Below are 20825 nucleotides of genomic sequence, written 5' to 3'. Positions count from 1 at the left end.
GAGACTGCTCGTCACCCAAACACAAACAAAAAACTGTGTTGGAGCTATCCAACACCGATTGACACAAACTAGTTTATAGGGAGGCTTTGCGGAGGAGGGAGTGTAGAGAAAATTAGATGTGTAAACGGACTAACACACCTTCTCTGACTTCTTTGAGGTATTGCTGTCACCCGGCTGCCGTATGGAACAACACAGGCTTAGCCACAAATATCTGACCCCTTGACCCCTCATCTCTTCCTCCTCTAAACCTTCCTCCCCCCTTGTGACACACACTCTAACTGTCATCCATCTCAAAACCCAATCCCTAACCGGACACTTCAAAGACAAAGGCCAAGACCCCCATTTCCATAAATGTGTGTGCATGTGTGCATGTGTGTGTGTGTGTGTGTGTGTGTTTTACAAAGTGACCACAGCGGGTCACTCCAAACTGAGCCCACACAAAGAACCGAGACCATTGATCAATGTCCCGAGCGCCCAGAAAGACGGGAAAGAAAAAGAACACCGAAAGGGAGGGAGAGAGAGAGAGAACAAGAGGTGTAGGAAGAGCGGGGGACGCATGAGTCAGCAAATATGGAAGGTCAACGTCGTCAGAGAAGGGTTTTGTCTGCAGAGGGTGTTTTATTTGTGTGTGGTTCTTTACCTCAGAGTGTCTCCCAGCGTGCTCCGCCTGAAGGACTGGGTGAAGCTCTCATCCCAGGACCTCGCTCCTCTCTGAGCCTCTCCTCCTGCACTCTGGCCTGAGGGAAAAAAACACAAAGCGTTAATACTGACCTCACCTCAAATTACACTAATGTTTGCAGCATTTATATCATAATAAATAAAAAATTTTGGTCACTTGTGCGCAGCAAGTAGTGAACACAGCATTGACCTTTTAAGCTGGTGAACTTGACAATATTTACACATCCAGCAGTTAAAGAGCAACATTTTCATTAATTTGGAGTTGTGTTCGTGTGCACCTTAAGAAGCTAAGCCCAATATTCACTCAACAGTATGAGAGTGGCGAGAGTCAACAGAAACAGTAAAGTTGCGGGCCGAACATCTAAATAATGAGGTGAAAGTCACTATACAACTCTGTAATGCCGAGGCAGCAACGTCCGGGTCTGACAAGTGAAGTTATACTTAACTCCACTCCTTGTGTGACTTCTGGTTGCAAAAAAACACAAGATAGCGATGGCCAACTCGACGCTTTAAAACGACTACGCTCACTTCTCATATTCAGTCTATGGTAATGCAGAGGGGAGCGACTCCTTTCACATTCTCACACAGTTTTCACGTTGTTAATAATTTCATAAAATATCGACTATCGTTGGTTATTAAAGGACACTGAGTGTTTGAGGTGCCGACCATGAAACGCCATGTCCCCAGTTCCACTCTAGCCGGAGACCTTTGTTTCATGTCATTCCTCATCTCTATCTCTCCTCATTTCCTGCCATCTCTCTTCTGCCAAATGCAGGCATCTACTTAAGACAATCAAGACAGAATTTAGATGTCTGAAGTGTGACTATTAGTTAGATCAATAGTTAAAGTCTATCTTTGTGGAACCGGCCTCTGAACACGCAATGACAAATACAACCCAAAATACCAAGCATCTAACGATGTCCCCAACTCTAACATGACAATGATAATACTGTGCATTTTTTGATACAAACTCGAAACTCACACATTAAACATATGAATGTGAGATTCTGTCATTGCATGTGCTTCCTGCTTCAAAGTGTGGAGAACCCTTCTCTGACTCATAAAAAGAGAGACAAAATTATAAAAGGAAATGAGCTAAAAAGGCAGTAGAGCTTGGTGGTATATTGATTTTGGTTATAATGTAATATCTTGAATCAGTGTTTCCTAGTTTGGGCTGCATAAGAGTTAATCAAAACAAATCTCTGAGCTTATCTGAGTTCAGATGAGCAATGTGTGCATTTACTGGTCATATGCACAGAACTACATTTTGCTTCTAAAAAATATTCTTGTATGTAAATATCAGCATATAGACTGTAGTGGCAAGGTATTTGGTAAAACCTTATGAAGTTTAATTTTGTCAGTACAACCACTCCTTGGTGTCCAATAAAATAAACAATATTTTCTTCCATTTGTCCACTATTGATATTATCTTCTTTTCCAAAAATGCAAATTTGCCCTTTTTCATTTATGATTTCTTTTATCTTCTCATCTCACCCCGACTGTCTCTTTGCTCCCTTCCTATCACTTCTCCACTCTCCACACATGCAGCCAATGAGGTAATCAGTCAGTTTGTTACATTCTGATAAGTGATCCAATACGACTATTGATTTTGGGTCTCGTGTCCCGGTGCAGGGGTCAGTCAGTCCTGAGCCTCAGAGCTGCTTTTAGGAGCCACCAACAGATGCTGACGGGGCTCTTTCACAGCTATTGTCATAAACAGACAGACTGTAGAAATATGGACAGTCATACAAATGTATTGTCAAAGCAACTGCTGGAGTTGGATGTTGTCTTTTGGCTACATAGAAAATCAGATATTCAGGTCGAACTTTGATCAACAACGGATGAAATCATCATACAGCTTCCACATGAACGGCATAATACTAATTACCCCAGAAGCATGCAGAAGAGTGCATTGTTTACCCGTCACCACAAAAGCGGAGAAGAAGAGGAGTTCAAACAGCATTATTATGGAGCAAACATGACAGGAAATCATATGTTGGTCGGTCAACAGAAAATCTCACAAACTTATGAATGGATTTCCATGAAATGTGGGGGTCAGTTAGGCTTCAGGGGAAGGTAGGAACTAATTAAAGTGGCAATCAGGATCTGGGATTCCTGCCATTAGATGATTATTGTGTTTCAGCCATTTGAGGCCTGATTTAATGGCCACATGCCCTGCACTTGTTATTGAGAACACCGGTGTGACACAGCCTGATCATCTGCAGCTGATGGGAGTAAAGACATTAGTCTGTCCTAACAGGGAGCCCCAGGAGGACAGACAGCCGAGGTCTTCCCTGGGGGGACACGGGAGGATTCTGGCTGAAATTGGTGAAATAACAGGGTGGGGGTTTATTCAGACATTTCAGGTAACCAAATGGTTGCAATTAACTTTAATGAACTGATAGCACACTGTGAAAGGGTTAAAGTTCTAAGACGAACACATAAAAAAGGTTTTTGTCTGGTATTTTGTCAATAACTGAAATATTGGACAAATCATAATTTTGACCTAATGATGGCACTAGATGAGCTAAGGGATCACCAAAGTTATCCTAACCTATCCTGAAGAGGAACATGAATGTCGCAATTCATATAATAATAGTTGTCGGGACATTTTATTTTATTCAAAACCACAAATCAACCTCATGGTGGCGCCAGAGGAAAAGTCAGGGGATCACCAAAGTCCCTAGGATTCATCCTCGGGCAACCACGAATGTATGTGCCAACTTCTGGACCAAAGTACTGGACTGACCGACCGCCATTGCCATACAGTCACCCGGCTAGTGTGTCCACAAATCAAGGAAAGGCTTATAGAAACATAAACATGCACACGCACACACACACACACACACACACACACACACACACACACACACACACACACACACACATGTACATTATATTCACACATGAACCCATAGATCTGAGCCATCTTTTAATTTTCATAAAACCCACCTCAGGCCAAACGACATGACCGGCGAAGCTGTAATAATCTCTGCAGGGCTCGGAGTTCAAGCACTATCTCTAATCAGGAGATGACATCTCACCCCTGTATGATGGGCTGATGTGCACCCATGGGCGCAGATTAGATAGAGATTATTAATCCTATAGATCACTGGTAGATAGATTAGTCAGCAGCATATGTGCTCATGGGGACCACAGTTAATGTGAGTACAATGACACTATGATTCAGCGTGCTGCAGCATTAACTTCAGCTGAGGGTGTTATTAAGGTTATGCAGCCGGCATGCCTTCACTCTGTTAATCGCAATGCTTCCATCGTTACAGTTATTGGGTTACTCCAGGTCTCTGCTGTGTTCCAATGCTGTGCTGATGAGGGAGGAGTAAAGGAGGGTAAAGGATAAAGGAGCTACCGTCACACAGAAGGCGTGGCTAAATCTGTGCCAAGGTGACTTTTGCAAAAGGAAACAAAGGAGACAAGAATGACAAACACCAGAATAGAGTAGGTGGGACAAGTAAAACACTTCCCAGGAATAGAGCATCCAGGTGTTGCAATTTCTATGTATCCGTCTTTCCATTTCCGCTGTCATTAACCAGACACCCATATTGTACTCTGAGCCTGGCACTGCCGCCTGCCGCTGTCTTTTTTTTTTTTTTCTAAGAAAGTGGAAAGCTGCTTTGTTGCCATAATATGCCCTGTGTGATGCTTGGCCCACTTTCCAGCCTGCTTTCATTGTGTAAGCACACATACATAAAACATGATTTGCTGCTTCAATTTCTGACTTTTATTCAGCAGGGATTTGGTGGCAGACAACATCAGAGCCATGAAAAGCAGAGCAGAGCAGCAGCGAAATGCAACTCTCTCTCTCTGAACCTCTGAGCGAGGGAGGGACAGAGAGATATAGAGACGGAGAGCTGGCGACGCTACAGAGAACAAGGTTTAATCACTGACCTTCTACTCTTACAACTGAAGACAAATGGCCATGATTAATGAGGGTCATTCATCTTATAGGTTACAAAAAAAACAACTGCATTTGCCCGTGCTGCTCTGATAGATCTATCTGCTGTATATATTAAACTCCAGTGCGGTTAGTTTGCACTTCACTTGTGATCAAGGAGCTCAGGTCAGGCTCACTGTAGAGTAGATCCAGTACTGCTCACTAGAGGGCAGCCTGTTGAAGTCTGGCAATGTAATGAAGGCTTTTCTTAAAAAAAAAACAGACTTAATATTCAGACCTCAGGGGAACGCTGTTGTTACAACAATTAATAGGAGAAATAATTATTTGAATACATCCTGTACAAAACTGGGCCCTCCAGCTTTGTTTTAATTAATTTCTTAAATATCTTCATCCAGCAGTGAACACCTGGAAGAAAAGCATGAGACCAGTGGTGGAAGAAGTACGATGTCCTTTACTTAATTAAGTTAGAACAATGTCAGAGTACAGACGTATTACCAATAAAAGTACTGCAGAACATAGATACATCATTACATAATAGATTATAAGATCATTAATGCTGATGCATCAATGTGTAAGCATGGTTCTGTTGCAGCTGGTTTATGTAAATCTGAGGGGTGGTGAGATGATTAATGAGGGTTGGAAAGAATATAACGACAAAGTTCTGCTACACAAGCAGAACTCCATTGGTTTTACTTTTCTCTCATTTTTGCTTTTATTGTGAAATAATGGATCGTTTCACGTCTTTAGGCCTCAAACATTTATTTAAAGCTCACGAATCGAGAAGATTCTTAGCCATCAGAAATGTGACAAGAAAAAATTAGACGCTGTATTTTTTGTAGGGGGTCACAATCTTTAAACATTTTTGTCTTTTATAAACCCATCATGTGCTTCTCAAAAATGGTATTTATTGAAGCGCAGCACTTGAGTAAATGTTTCTTTCCACCTCTGCCAGACGAGAATGACCTCGTCATGTACAGTACTCAGCGAAGTGAAACGGCTAATCGATACACTCCTCCTCTAACTCTCCTTTCTCGACCCCCTCCACCCTGTAATGTTCCTCTAAGATTTCACATCTCAAGTCGTCCTCCTCGGTGGCCAGATTAGATGAGATGACATGGGATCGGGGGGGGGGGCAGCAGCGGTGGGTCGAATTTATCTCTGTAACCGATCTTAAGAGCAGCTGCTGAAGCTCGGCCACAGCAGCACACAACCTCTGCATTGGAAATCTTACTAGAAACAAAAGGGATGATGTTGCATTTTCACAGACAGCTGGTGACTAATGACGGTCTTCTGTGTGGAAATGGTGAGACGTGGACGGGAGAAGCAAAACCTGACTGCCAAGAGAAATAAAAAAATTAAATAAAGTTCAGGAAGGTTTTCATTTGCCTTTTCAGCGCTTCACCCACAGCCAGAGCCAAAGATTTGTCTTTTGACTGTTTCCAGCTTTATCAGCCTGCCGCTGTTGTAATAATTTGTCTGTCTGCAGGATGTGAATCATCCTCACATATTATTTTATGTCTCCCTGTCTTCAGCTTTTCTTTCACTATGTCAGTTTCTATGCACAAATTCCTAGCGTAGGAACATCGTGTGCATGGAGAAGTCACAATGAGACAGGGTTGTCTGCTATGTACGTGAGATCTGCACATATTCCATGGAAACACACTGAAGCATCTGTCAGCATCTGGCTGCACTTTAACTGTGCATTGACCTTAAATGTAAAGAATTCATGCTGTCACGCTTATTGTCACGCCGGCTGCAGAAAAGTGAAAGACTTTTGTCTCCATCACGTTTCACCATGTAACTATGTCAGGGTGGTTTGTGAACAAATGGAAACCGCTCTGAGGGTGTATATGTACGTAGTTCATAGACCAATGGTGGAAGAAATATTAGTAAAAGTACCAATATACCAGTATATAAAAATACTCCATTACAAGTCCTGCATTCAAAATCCTACTTTCTGTAGATAAAAATACAGAAGTATTATTAGCAAAATGTAACTAAAATATGAAAACTGAAAGTATTTATTATGCAGAATGAGTCATACTGTTATATTATACAATTTCTGCAAATTTTCATTATTTTTTTACTTTTCTTCTTTTGCAACATGTGCTGTTCTGAGAAACTTTGGATAATCGTATCTAATTGGGCCTCAAACGCATATTCAAATGAAACCATCATAGACTGAAACTCATAGACCGGAGTGAAATGTGACAAAATACTCCAAGCAACAGGACAGTTTATTTTTTGGTAAATGGGTCACAAGCCAAAAACAAGCCAATGTAGTTATTTGATGATCTTATCATATGTTTCATTTATGTAAAATCTGAAAATGAACCCATTTGTGCCAGATAAATGTTCTTCATAAATGTAATGAAGTCAAAGTATAAAATGGCATAAAATGGAAATTTTGTATCTCAATATTGTATAGTACTTGAGTAATGTAGTAACTTTCTTTCTAAGACTAAGACCAGTAACCAACAACAGAGTGAAGCAAAAGAGCACAATATTAAATTTGAGGTCAACAACAAGTAAAAAGAATATTTATCTCAAGATTCGAAGTTCTGCCTCTAAAATCTGTTTGTATGTGTGACACAACATGATGGGAGTGATACGGCTCATTATTGTCTGTCTGCAAGCGTGCAGGCACCGGCACATGTGCATATATTGTGAATTATTGCGTCTATGAGTGCTCTGTATATGTGTGTCCTCGGCCACAGCCACAGTGTGTGTGTGTTATTGGAGCAGGGTGAGCCGGGGGCAGAAACAGCAGAAACAAACGAGGTCCTGTGTAACCCCGAGACTGTTCCATGAATCATACAGGAACTTATACAGTAGCTGGCCAGTCCTCGCAGCATTCAGCTGAAAGTCAAAAAAATGCAATGTAACGTTTCACACAGTGGGCTGATTCAAAAATAAAATCTATTTAGTTGTAGCTATAGTTCCCTCAGAAAACCCAAATAAATATAAATTGCTAGTGGTAAGAGTTTGTTATTGACGTAACTTAACAAAATTAAAGCATTATTTGTAGCAGAGGCAAATCTGGGACTGAACAAGCGTTAAAAGGGAACCAAAATGACCCTGAGCCAGCACTCCTACATTACGTTATTCGCAGAAACACTGAAAAAAAAAACCTGAATTTAGTTTAAAACGGGAGCTGTTTCTCTGCCTGTGATGTGTCTTTGTGTGTGTGTGTGTGTGTGTGTGTGTGTGTGTGTGTGTGTGTGTGTGTGTGTGTGTGTGTGTGTGTGTGTGTGTGCATTTGCCTGCAGCAAGTACCATAAACGAGTGCACCGATGTCATCAAAGTCAGCCAGAAGGGAAGACCACATGTTCGATGTAGTTTCTCTGCCTGAAACACATGCATTCACCTGCATGCGTGCTTGTAGCTGCATGTATGTGAGAGGACAAAACAACAAAGACAACACAGATATGCAAATGTAAACAGGAAAGAACTTGAAGGGCACAGAGGATGGTGCACGGTTAATTTATTCCCAAGATTAAGAAGCAAAATCAGGGTTTGTTTGATTTTGTGTATGTTTTAAACTGAACCCCCCACGTTTCACAGAATATTTAATTCAGAGACTGCTTGACTGTTAACTCTAGCACCTCAGCGCCACACATAAACACACAAACCGTCAGAGTGTAATTTTCTTTTACTCAGTGGCAAAGGTCAGCGTGTACACACGTTTTCACAACGGCCTCAGGGTATAGGCTATATACTATGTGTGTGTGTGTGTGTGTGTGTGTGTGTGTGTGTGTGTGTGTGTGTGTGTGTGTGTGTGTGTGTGTATAGAGTTAATGGAGACTGACATGAGGACTGACATGGATGCTGAGCTTTGCTGCGCCAGGCCAGGCGATCTAACAGCAGGGATAAACTATATATAGACTATCTCATTCACCCCCAACAATCCCCCCCCTTTTTTTTCTCCTGTTTTCATCTTTTCTTCTTGTTTTATCTGCAGACTTTTTATCACATTCACTTTGCACAACATTTTCTCGACCAACTCCATGTTTCTTCCCTGCATGCCGTTGTCCCTTCCTAATTTCCGTCCCTTCCTTCATCATCTCCCCAAATCCCCATTGTCAGTCTCCTTCTGACTTTCGTCTCTGAGGATTTTTTTTCCCGAAGACAAAAATAAACAAAGAAAGATATTCAAAATACGGGAATAACAAAAAGGCCCAAAACAATCTTGTGATCCCAGAAGAGAGTGTGTGGGATGAGGAAAAGGGGGAGATGGGCTAGTTAAGGGGGGAGATCGGGGAGTTATGTAAGCAAGGCTAATCCCCTCCCAATCCTGCATAGTAAACGAGTCAGGATGACACTGGCCTCATTTCATCCGTTCATCTCTGTATCCGCCACCGCTACCTCTCCAAAACCGCTCCGTCTCCACCTCAATCTTTTTGTTTGATCTTTGACAGCAGACAAGAGCTAAGATTTAAATTCTGCACAGCAGCAAATCCTGGTCTGCTGACACTTTATTTTACCATCAACGGTAACGTCTGAGTTTTTAAAAGCTCTCTCATAGTGAGGAAGGAACAGAAAGGATTGGGACATATTCATGTTAAACAAACTCAGCTGACAGCAACTATACATATTCCAGATCTTTTCTATTATCAAATGCCAGACAATTCCGTTGTCAAAGTGGAGCTACGGTAACAACATGTCTTCAAATGTAATGATACAATACCCATAAAACAAAGGCGTAGCTCCCACCACATGACCCTCAACCCTCCAGCTCTTCTCTTCTCAAGTCTCAGCCGACAGTCTGACCCCTCACCCAGCCAGTCCCCCACCAGTAACCAGACATCCTAATCTGTGGAGGTACGCTTGGCTCAGAAGGGTCAACAAGGCCAGCAGAGTGAGCTCATAACACCGGACCTCATATCAGGTATTACAGCACACAACTATTGATTGAATCATCTCACAAGGAAACATAAGACATTACATCGCATGGGAGTAGTTCTAGTTCAAAATGACCTCTTCTGTACTTTGTGTTTAGTGATAAGCACGTTGACATTAGCGTTTAGCTCAAACCATCGTAAGTACAGCCTCACAGAGCCGCTAGCATGGCTAAATACTTGAGGCTGTGTTGCACCAACAAGGATTAATTTAATCTAAGATCAGAGTTTACCAAAACTAGGTTTAAACTGAGAGCTTTGTTGCACAATAAAAATAAATTGGGTCTTAATGAGTCTGCTTTACAATCAGCCACCAGCCCTTCAGTTACAATTGAAATACAACATTCATAAATGGTTACTGGTGCAGATGACCTGCAACGTTTTCCTAGAAGGCAGACGGTCAAGCTCTCTATAGAAGTAAGCTACACTGGCATTATGAAATTGTTTATTAACCCCCCTCCACCTCTCCAATCCTCCTGCTCAGACAGGACGCTCCACTAAACTTTGACCTACTTATGTCTTCCCTCAGTCTGGGCCAAGAGGCGGGGGGGGCAGCAAGACCCCAAACACAGCGAGCTTCGCGCTGATCCAGCCTGTTAATGATAATAATATGAATATCAAAGGCTTATTTGGACAATACATCTTTTGAATGTCAAATCGCAGAGGGAAGCCGAGGGAGGCTTGAGGACGCGTGCATGTGAAAAGAATCACACTGGACTCATTGTTTAGCACATTTTAAATTCAGCTGGACGCGCACATGCACACACATTCACGCACGCACGCGTGTGCATACACACACACACACACACACACACACACACACACACACACACAGTATCATGCTGAGGACTTGGTTTCACTTTTCTGCTGATCAGCCACAAGACGAACCCTGTCCTTCATCTTTTTATCCGCACTGTGTCTCTGGTTTCCAAGAAATCTCACTCAGCAGATGGACACAATCCTCCATAACCAATTGTCTGCAGGATAATGCAGAACAGACAAAGACACCGCGACACAAAGCCAGACAACACCTCCACGATTCAGCTCGTCAGTGTGAGCCCAAGTCCCCCTGAAGCCGAGCAGGGAACCAGTGACAGCATAACTTCATAAAACCGCAACTATGTTTAAAATTTTCCAAATGTTTCACAAGCACAGGACGGCTCCCAGACCAGCCGAGTCCTGGCGATCCACGAGTGACGGGACCGCTGAGGGACGAGGGCTGGCTCGGACGCGAGGGTGGTGGGAGTTACGTTATCAGGGCTGGGATCCCAGAGGTTCCCGGAAGAGTTCTGGGAACATCAGGCATCAACATGTGTGTATGAGAAAGGAAGAGATGAGGGAGGAGACATCTGTCAGCAATTAAATAGGAGGGATCAATTACGTAGTTTAACCGATACAGTATGCAGAGATACACTGGGGTCATGATGTAAACTCTCTCTCATGGTTAAAACTTCCCAGCCTCCCCCTCGTCTCTCTCCTCTGAGACAAGCTGACCACAGTTTACCCAAGCTAGTCAGCTGACACAGAAGGGGGGGGGGGGGGGGTGATGCGCATTCTGCCGAGGTCATCTGGCAGACGCATCCTCTGAGACGGCTTCACTCCGCCAAGAGGGTGGAGGAAACCTAATCTATAAATCAGACACATCTCCAAACAACTGGGTGTCAACAGATCTTTGCTTACGCTATTGGCTCAGAGGTGCCCCATGCTGAAGAACTCACTGATTCAATTCTGCTGAGGTAGTTGTTTTAGACAAATGGGGTGTTTGGAAAGACAGAATCATATCTGAGAGGCCCCTCTAAAAATCCTGAGAAAATTACAGCTAAGCCACACCAGCGTGGGGGCCGATGAGCTTTTAAAACCGGATCAATAATTCATGTTTTGCTTCCCTTGTTGGCACAAATCAGGTTTCCAATAGAAGCAAATCAACAAACAGCTTAATCAAGCGCTCTCTCACTTGTAAGAAAGAGGGGTGTTGTTAGTCACGTAAAGAGACAGATTTCTTCTCTGATTTCAAGCTAGAAGAAGAAACACGTCTCTTGACTCCTGAATGGATTTTCTCACAGAGACAAGATTGCTCCCAATAAAAACCATCTGATTGTTGCAGCTGCAAGTCGTCTCCCGGCTTCCTAAAACCGTTCATCTGCTACCGGGCAAAGTGCCTCCATTCTGGACCTAATACTAGTGTCATACATCAATCTTGCGTTTGCGTGTATCTGTGTGTGTGTGTGTGTGTGTGTGTGTGTGTGGTCTGCTGTTTCAGCACTGGCCATTTCGGTCCTCATACATCAACTTCTTGACAGCAGTGAAGTGACGCTTTGTGACATATGAGGCCACTTTACCGTCTCCTCAGGAGGAGAGAGGGAGGAAGGCAGGGCAGCGCTCGAATGGATGAAAACTGTCTCCATGTGCAGGGATGGTACTCATACTTTGCACTCAGGCAGGATTTTCCATTTTGAGAACTTAAAACTGCAATTTCCTTTGTCACTCGCTAGTCAAGTTAATGTCAACCACGCTCTTTTCCTAAACTTAACTAAGTGTTTTTTGTTGCCTAAAGCTAAATTCCTGTGATGACAAAAGTTTACCCTTTGCGTAGAGCGTCATGGTTTTGGCGCTTAGAGCACTGATTAAGCTGCGTTATTTGACGCATAATTGTGACTATGTCTTGATTTCAGTGTGTAATAGCAGTTTCTCTACTGTATCTTTGAGGGCAAAGTGAACGAAGACACGAGTGTTGAGAAAACACACTTTGATTGGCCTACTAATGGATATTTGGAGCAGTTGGCAGACTTCAGCATTCCTGGCTCTAATGAGATCTGTGCCAGAGCTCTGCCCACTAATGTCCATTAAACACAGACTTACTCCACTCTGCATTGATTCCGACTCTTCTTACAGACTGCAAAGGCCTTTAGAGCTCATCTCCGCCCAGCCATCTCAGCTATCAGATTACAACAGCAATTTAATTGACATGCAATCTACTTACGCAAGAAAAACACATTTTGAGTCTCTTTTCATGTTTTCATGTCTCTTCTCTGCACGAGCATGATAACACACAGGCAGTGAGCAAGTTCACGGAGCTTTTAATGGCGGCTGCTTTTGGGTGTTTTAAAGTCGGTAAAAGTCAAAAGGGGGTAATGACAGGCTGAGACTGAGGACAACGTGACGATGACAGGAGTGGTCCACCAGAGTCTGTGCAGCTGATGAACGGGCAGAGCAGATGTCTGTATGGAGCTCCTGTAGCTCCATATTCCTCTTGACTAGTTATCTGAACACGCTGATGTTTAGTAAGCACAACCTTTAGGGATGCCCTCTCTCAAATACATTCTTAGTTAACTAACACATATGATTTTGTCAACTAATTGATTAGCTGATTTAATCAACTCATCTGTTAAAGTTCTCGCACAACAACAAAAAAAAACAACTTTAAATCTTATGTTTTATCGGAAATGTGCTCTTAACCCTCTGAACCCCTAGCAGTTTCGGAGCGTTTTTTGCTTTTGTCACCATTTTAAATATAATAAGTTTGATGAAATATCACAATTTTAAGCTTAGTTTCAGTTGCTTTGTCACACATGATGTGTTCAAGGACTGTCGGAAAGATTTAAATCTGTACGCATTGCCCTTCTTTCTTTCTGTTTTCTTATCCATGGCACAGATGTATTTGATTGCACTGCACAGACCTGGTCCTCTTCATCAGCGCACCAGTGACGGCCTCTACTGCAATCACTCGATTAGTAATTAGATGAGTCTGCATGATGCCTGAATAACCTAAAATTAAAATGTCAAGAGTGTGAACCCTTCATTCATTTATTTTGAGAGATTAGATGTCAGGCATAATACAAAAAGTCCTCATTGTATCAGTTTTAAGGCTGTGTATAAATAATAAAAAAAAACTGATTACTTCAGTAGAAATGATTTGCAGAAGAGGCTGCTTTACAGGAAACCATCAGCACACGTCACTGTTTGGGAGTTTGCACTGACATCAACATTTCCTTTAGCATACTGTAAGAATGCTGTAATCTTTCTGGGATTGGATTTATCAATAACTCAAGAGTTCAGAAAACTCCTCAGATGTCCTTAAATATTTAATGAGGAATGAAATGATATTATGGAGTTGCTGCAGCAGCAGTCAGGCCTCTTAAAAAGCTCTAAAATCTATAATTTAATTGTCAGAGCAGCTAACTATTCAATACTCAAGAAGAGACAAAATGCAGCTTGTTTAGTGAACCATCAGGGAAAGTCAGCCAGCAGAACCAACAAAAATTACGATTATTGCAAAAAAACAATATCATATTTCAAACAGATTTTTTATGATTTTTCATTCCGTTTCATAAGAAGCTGTAATACAAAACTAAGTCAAACAATGGTTTAATAAACTCATAAAGCAATGAGATTAATGTCTCTGAATGAAGCCTGGCTAAGTATTTAGGCATACAGTGCACGGTCTATAATAAAGCTCCATTCAAGTCCAATAAACTCAAATTGAGCCTAAACTAAAAAGCAAGATGAGCATGACTGGTGTTTTGTGATTCAAAGCTGTTAGTCGGATGTAAACATGAAACCTTCTGGAAGGCTCAAACTAAAAAAAAAAACACTGTTGTTTTGGAGTAAAATGTATAACAGCTTGACATTCAAAGCTAAACTCTCAAAGCATTTTAAATGCTAGAAATTATCCATCATTAGAAATAATCATTGGCAGACATAAAAAAAAAAACATATACCACACTTCTGGCCACAGTAACATTTCTGGAATGCAAGTCGATGAACTAATCTACAAATGTTCCACATATGTGTGCTTCGTTTCAAAACCAACAATTCATTTTACTGTCAACTTTAGGAGCTTACCAGCGTATTGTGCTCTGACAGATCCATCTGCTGGTGTGTCATTAAAAGTTACAGCATCAAAATGCTGTATATTAGAAACAGATTGATTACAGCAGATGCAGATAATCAATCGTATAGAACCGCATGAACATAAAATTGAAGCCATTAATGATGCTGTTGCAATACTTCCAGAACGGGCCTTTAAAAGCAGAAAAAGAAAGGTCACTGCAAACCCAGGCAGCTACTAATTAGAGTCTCACATACAAGAGTAGTCTGTTTGTGTGTGTGTGTGTGTGTGTGTGTGTGTGTGTGTGTGTGTGTGTGTGTGTGTGTGTGTGTGTGTGTGTGTGTGTGTGCGTGTGTGTGTTGAGTCTGACTGACGACTCCTCTCTCCCCTGCTGTGCTCTCACTCTTGCTTTAACGGGCTGACAGCGAGAAACTCTGAGGGAGATCTCAATGACGCTCCCGCTGTTCAGACACATCTCAGCTGAGGGGAATCACAAGCAAAACTGGATCCCAGAACCAACAGAACTCCCACGACCTGCATCTAGAAAACGGAACTGCAGCATGACATCAAGCAGACCTGCTTGTCTGACATGAAACTTGAGACGTGAAATGGGTTATGGAGGGGGAAACGCGAGACGAAACCAAGAAAACACATCTGTTGAGCTCCCTTGAGTGCACACATCTCTCAGAGGAGTCTATGGTGCGCCCACTTTACACATGAAAGCTCAGTATGACACTAGAAAGCGACACACACACTTCCTGGTTCATCTCAAACGTACCTACTGTGGCGTTTAATAGGAGCATTATGAGGAGGAGTTTCTGTTTGTGTTAAGCTTTTGGGATCTGTTACATCATGATGGATGACAACGAATTAAATATTGCTGACGTGCTTTTAATTACAGCCACCACTCACACATCATCACCGCTGCAGCAAAATAAAATGGAAGTCTGCATCGTTTCAATCCCAGATGGCTGGAGAGGCATTTTGATAATTGAGCCTTGCAGGTGTGGATCAGACTGTTCCCTCTATACATCACTTTAATGTGGGACTTTCCTTTGCTTGTTATGTAAGAGTGCTGCGCCGAGTGCACAGATGTGCCCCCTGTGCGCACATTTACGTGCTATTTTCAGCTGAGATTATCTAATGAGCAAATTAAACTGCAAAAGCTGCCGCTGCATTTTGAGCAGTAGGCGTGTCTTCAGTGTTTCAGCATCGTCAGAGCAAGTACTGTGCAGATGTGCATCAGCTGTGGTTGTGCCTCTGGCTGTGTTCTAGTTCTCAACTCACACATATTTGTTAACTCAATGGAGACATGAATGGAGACGAGGTCGGTTTATTCGACAGTAGAAGCAGAAAGCGGAGGGAAATGTAGTTCATAGTCATGTAAAACTTGCAAAGGGAGAGCAGAAAAAGACCAGAAAAACCAAAGTGTTTCAGGACTACATGTTATCAAAAGAATGCTGAACCATGACTTTGGTCATGTTCTCGCTCGGCTGCCTAACATGTCGCCCCCTCAGGGCTTCTAGTCTGTGAAGGAGCCATGTGATAGAAATGATCCCCCCCCCCCCCCTCTTTAGCCGCTCCAATCCTGATCGCCTGACAGCTTGGTTATCACCTCCCACCACCACCACCACCACCACCAAATCCCCCCTCTCTCTCTCTCTGTATGTGTCCCACCGTCCTCCATCCTTTCCCTGCCTGTGCTGTGGTGACAGCGCAGGATGATATAGGGTCTCCCAGTGAGGTGGCTTGATGATGCCGAAACACAAAGTTAAACTCCGTGCAGACCAGGAATCGATGTTTGCAGCGTTTATGCATCCCTGCGCTGGGTGTCTTGATGTTTGCATTCAGTTTAAGTCGTATAGCTGCGAGAACATGACGTCAAACCCATCAATCAGCCGCAGCGAGGGGTGTTCACCACAGATGAGAAGAAGATGGAGAGCATCTCAGGCACACTTCAGCATTTCTATCTGCTCCTGTGTGGATTATTTATGGTCCAATAAGACCCTGGGCGTTTCCAGTTCAACTACTAACTAATCCATATATTAAAGTGGGCCTTGAGAGCATAAAACAAGTGGTGCTAAGGTCCCCCTCTCTCTCTCTTTGTGTGACTTTTTCCTTTTCATCACATTCCCTTCGTCCTCTCTGCTTCTTTCGGTCTTTAAACAAAAACAGCTGCAGATATCAAGAGGCAGAACTAACGTAACAAGAAAAGTGATATGCAAGAGCAGTTATGCATATGTGTGTGTGTGTGTGTGTGTGTGTGTGTGTGTGTGTGTGTGTGTGTGTATGTGTGTGTGCCAGTTGCAAGGGGCAGCCGCAACCCCAATGACTGAAACAGCTGGATGGAGATAACAGAGCAATGCTTATTCTCTAGTTTCTCTCCCTTGTACCCCTTCTCTCTCTTCACACACACACACATACACACACAGACACACACACACACACACACACACACACACACACACTAGTTCGTGAGGAAAAACAGCTGAATTCAAAGGAACAAACTGGAAACCCAGTCACTGCTTTCAACTGTAACAACTGCGCATTACACTCAAGTACTTTAATCACTCAGACAAGTCAAATGTCAATAACCAATTAATCATGTAGACTAAGCCATGCACACTCTGACGCAGCACCATCCACCCCATAACTTAGTATCATCAACCTCCATTTTGACATAAATGGCCATAAACAACACTTGTTTATGATTCATTTTGCACAAATTGGCCAACAGCATGAAATAAGTTTAGCTAGTTTTATAAAAACAAGATAAGGACACTATAAAACAAAGCCAATAACATTATTTAACCTTCCTGTTGAAGAATGCAGCACCAAAAATACAAAGTGTCCCACTAAATCACTGTTGCACGCTGCGTGATCTACTCACCTCCAGCAAGATGTTCTTCACCAGCAATGTTTCCTCCAACAGTAAATGTGTTGTGCGAGTATCCGGTCGCCTTTTTTCTTTGCGGGGTACAACTTTTCTGCAAACAGCAAGCGGCGAGTAAGATCTTCTCTTATTTATCTGTCGTTCCCTCTGTAGTTGGTGCTCCTGTTCCAACACAAACCCGTCCGGAGGATCCGCTGCTGATCCGACGCTGCTGTCCAGGCTGAGCGTGTTCGGTACCGTCACCGGCGGAGCCCGGGCTGCTGCTCAGCGGGGCGGGCTGACTCTGTGCTCCAGAAGGGGCTGCTGATCCACAACAGAAAGGTTTAGGACCGGGGAAGGAAGGGCAAGGGGCTCCGCGAGGGGGGGCTGCGACGACCGATGACGCAATTTCTCCAGCGGATGTTTATGAATTTGATACTTTGTATTTATCATAATAGAGTAACTGTTAGATGCTTATTTTTGTACCGGTGCATATTGGTTTTAGACTTGCAATTTGTTTCTTTTTTGTGGGTTTATATTCTGATATACATTATTTATTTATTAAATATAGGGTTACTTTTTGTAGTAAATCACTGTCACTACTACTTAATAGACTCATTAATTTGTATAGTTGGCAGTTTAAGTGTAGTAGTGTTGTACGCTACATTTAAAATGTTCCAACAGAAAAACCAATCCCAGTGTTGCCAACTCTTTCTTAATGAAAGGAGCTAGCGTTAGCAGCACTAGCTTCAAAAGTTGCTAAAGCTAGCGAGAAAGTTACTGACAGCCCGTCATCACTAAAGAGAAGCACGAACATGGCTATTGTCAGTACCATAGAAATATAATGTATTTATATTGTTTGTACTCACAGCTGTTAAGGTAGCAGCTTGTGGAAGTGTATGGTAACAGGCGATGAGTGATGAGCACACAGGTGTGCAGGTAGGCGGACTGACCAATCATTTCAATGGGACCGACTGAAGTGATTGGATGGCCTATAGATGACAGCGTCTTTTTTGTCAGAACATTTGAGCAAAATATAAAATAAATAACAAAATGTTTTCCAAAATACATAACCCAGCCTATTTTTAAATGCCTCACATGCTAGTTGCTGGTTTCATTTCAGTATTTATGGAAGTTGTGTTATTTTTCAGAATGATTTCAAATCAATTTACAACAATAAGCAACTGTTCCTTCTACATCCATGTCTTTGACCAGAGGTTCTAACCTTTTAACTTGTGACCCAATAAAACAAATATCTACCTGAGACCTTTTGTCATATGCCTTACTGTGCACATAAGTTAAGAGCGATTTCACTAAAGAAAAACAAATCTAACTAATTTGGTGTAACAGAAATACCTATTTTTTTTTTGTTATGCTTTTATTAATCATGTGACTTTCTCAGATTTATCTTGGGATCTCTTTGGGGGTCCGGACCCCTGGGTTGGACCCACTGTCTTTAGATGGTTGTGGAACCATAAAATGCATATTATGAAACAGTCATTTACATGGGCTGCATTTGGGGGACTCTAGGCCTCAAATACTGCTTAAAAGGCTTGAGCCAAAGTACTGAAAAGTACTTAAACACATGCAACTCTGATGATTTGTGAGGGATGTGTTGCTCATACGAAGAAAGGGATAGTGTTGACATGAAAAATAAATCATCCACAATATTTCTATGATGAGGTTTTAACAACCAGATCAGGGGAGCCAGCTGGTTACAGGTGAGCTCCTTAATGGCTTTGAACTCTCAGGTTGAGAGATTCCCGCCCACTGCCTCCTGTCCACTCTAACAAGCCTGAAACACAATATGGGGTCTTCTCTTCTAAGCACAATAGACTGCCACCTGCCTGATTCAGCCATGAAAGAGGAGCTGTATGAAAGGCTGAATGACCTAATTTGTTTGAGGGATGTGTGGATTTGATTTCCACAAGATCTTAAAGTGCAAAAATCCCTGTCAGTCAAAATGAGCAGCTGCCACAGTAATGTAAAACCATACAGCGTTATCCGAGCAGGTGTGATAGACTGGCCATTCATGATAGATTTACACAGACGTTTTCATGAAGAAAAATGGTTTCATCTTAACAAGTTGCAAGTTAATCCAATTTTTTTTCAATTGGACATGTTTTCACTTCTTTTTGGATTTGTTGTTATTCTTAAAACAAGAATAATTTAAATCCCTCCATATGTATTAAGAACATTGGCCCATGCACCATGAATTTCAACGTCCCTGTTTTGTCTTCTCTTTCCCTCCTGATTTCTTGTCATCTCTCTATTGTTGACTCATGTGTAAAGGCATAAAATGCCCCAGTGAGAAAATGACAAGTATTTTAAGAGAGTGCCATGATTCCCACTGATTTCTTTTGCTCCTTTTATGTCTCGGCATTATAGAGCTCATTAAGGTGGATGCATCTGCAGTGCAGCATCACATTTATACCACATACAGTATGTGACGTAAACAATCTTTTTTTTTTTCACTATTATATACAACTGTACACAGCTCAAACATGAAGGTAGAAACATCTAGTTTGCATAGTAGTAGTAGTTGCATATAGTTTTCAAACAAAGCGCAGCTTTAAACTATTATCTTACACTGCAGCCTCCACAGCAACACCTTATTCCCTTTGATGTGCAGCCGGTCCTCCTGCCTGAGGAGGAGGATATTCAGGAGGCCTGTCACTGCTGAACTCCAACTGACCTCCCTTCCTCTGCGTAAAACATGCCAATTTATATCTTGCACCAATGCCAAGTACATAACCCCCACCTCTACTCTGCGCCCTGTTTCTCCTCCTGCTCGTCTCTCCCTCCAGAGTGTCAAGCACCTCTGCTACTTTTCTTCTCCTAATCCCACTCTGTCCAATAACCTCCCTTCTTCATCTCTTCCTTCTCTGCCACATTCAGCCTCCACCCTCCCAATTCACCATCAGCCCTTCTTTTCTCAATCCCTTTCTCCTTTAAATCGCCTCCATGGTTCATTTCAACTTCAGGCTTCGGCAGCCCACAATGCTAATATGATTTCCAGCTGAATTGAAACGTGCAAATGTGCTGCAACCTCTCCTTTTCCCCAGTGGGTTCCCTTTGGAGTCTACTTCATTAGGCCGGGGAGGCTGGAGATCTTTTTTTTTACTAAACTGCAGAAGATTAAAGTTAAACATTTTCTGGGCTTCATGTTTGTGGGTAGAGCATCACATATTTTTCCAACATCACTAAAGCCCAGTTAGTTTATTGTCTTCTGACAAAATATGCAAAGTATGTGTTTGGGTGCTGTTGCAGCTGTGTGTGTGTGTGTGTGTGTGTGTGTGTGTGTGTGTGTGTGTGTGCGCTTGAGTAGATCTCTGTGTGCTCAAGTGTGTATTCTAAATGCAGTTCTTGCCCTCGGCAGCCTGTGACGTTTGTACAAGACAAGACTGTTTATTTCATAATCACTGAGAGGAAGATGCTGCAGAAAAAAAAGTCCTACTCATCTAATTGTTTCTCATATTTTTGTTTAAAATGTGTATTTTTAGCAAGTGTTGGCAGTGTGGTTCCATGGATGGCAATGTCAGTTGGTAAGTCGCTCAACCTCTTCGGTGCAGATTGAAATATCTGAACAACTGTTGGGTGAATTGCTCTGACATTTTGTACATATGATCCACA

The 20825-nt window shown here is 42.4% G+C and overlaps 1 protein-coding gene across 1 annotated transcript in view; it reads right to left on the bottom strand.

Moving 5' to 3' along the window:
- Positions 1-17444, bottom strand: part of lzts2a (leucine zipper, putative tumor suppressor 2a) — a 39007-nt gene extending 21563 nt beyond the window's left edge. The window contains exons 1-2 of the mRNA XM_068722024.1: positions 17211-17444; positions 641-737 (exon numbers count right to left, since the gene is read on the bottom strand). The gene's annotated coding sequence lies outside the window, so the exon portion shown is untranslated. The remainder of the gene's footprint in view (positions 1-640; positions 738-17210) is intronic.
- Between the last annotated feature and the right edge of the window lie 3381 nt (positions 17445-20825).

Source organism: Cebidichthys violaceus, unplaced genomic scaffold (genome assembly GCF_023349555.1).
Source record: "Cebidichthys violaceus isolate CVI_PGR_0920_01 unplaced genomic scaffold, fCebVio1.0.p SCAF_10, whole genome shotgun sequence".
Lineage (NCBI taxonomy): Eukaryota > Metazoa > Chordata > Actinopteri > Perciformes > Stichaeidae > Cebidichthys > Cebidichthys violaceus.
This window is presented reverse-complemented; position numbering and strand designations above follow the sequence as displayed.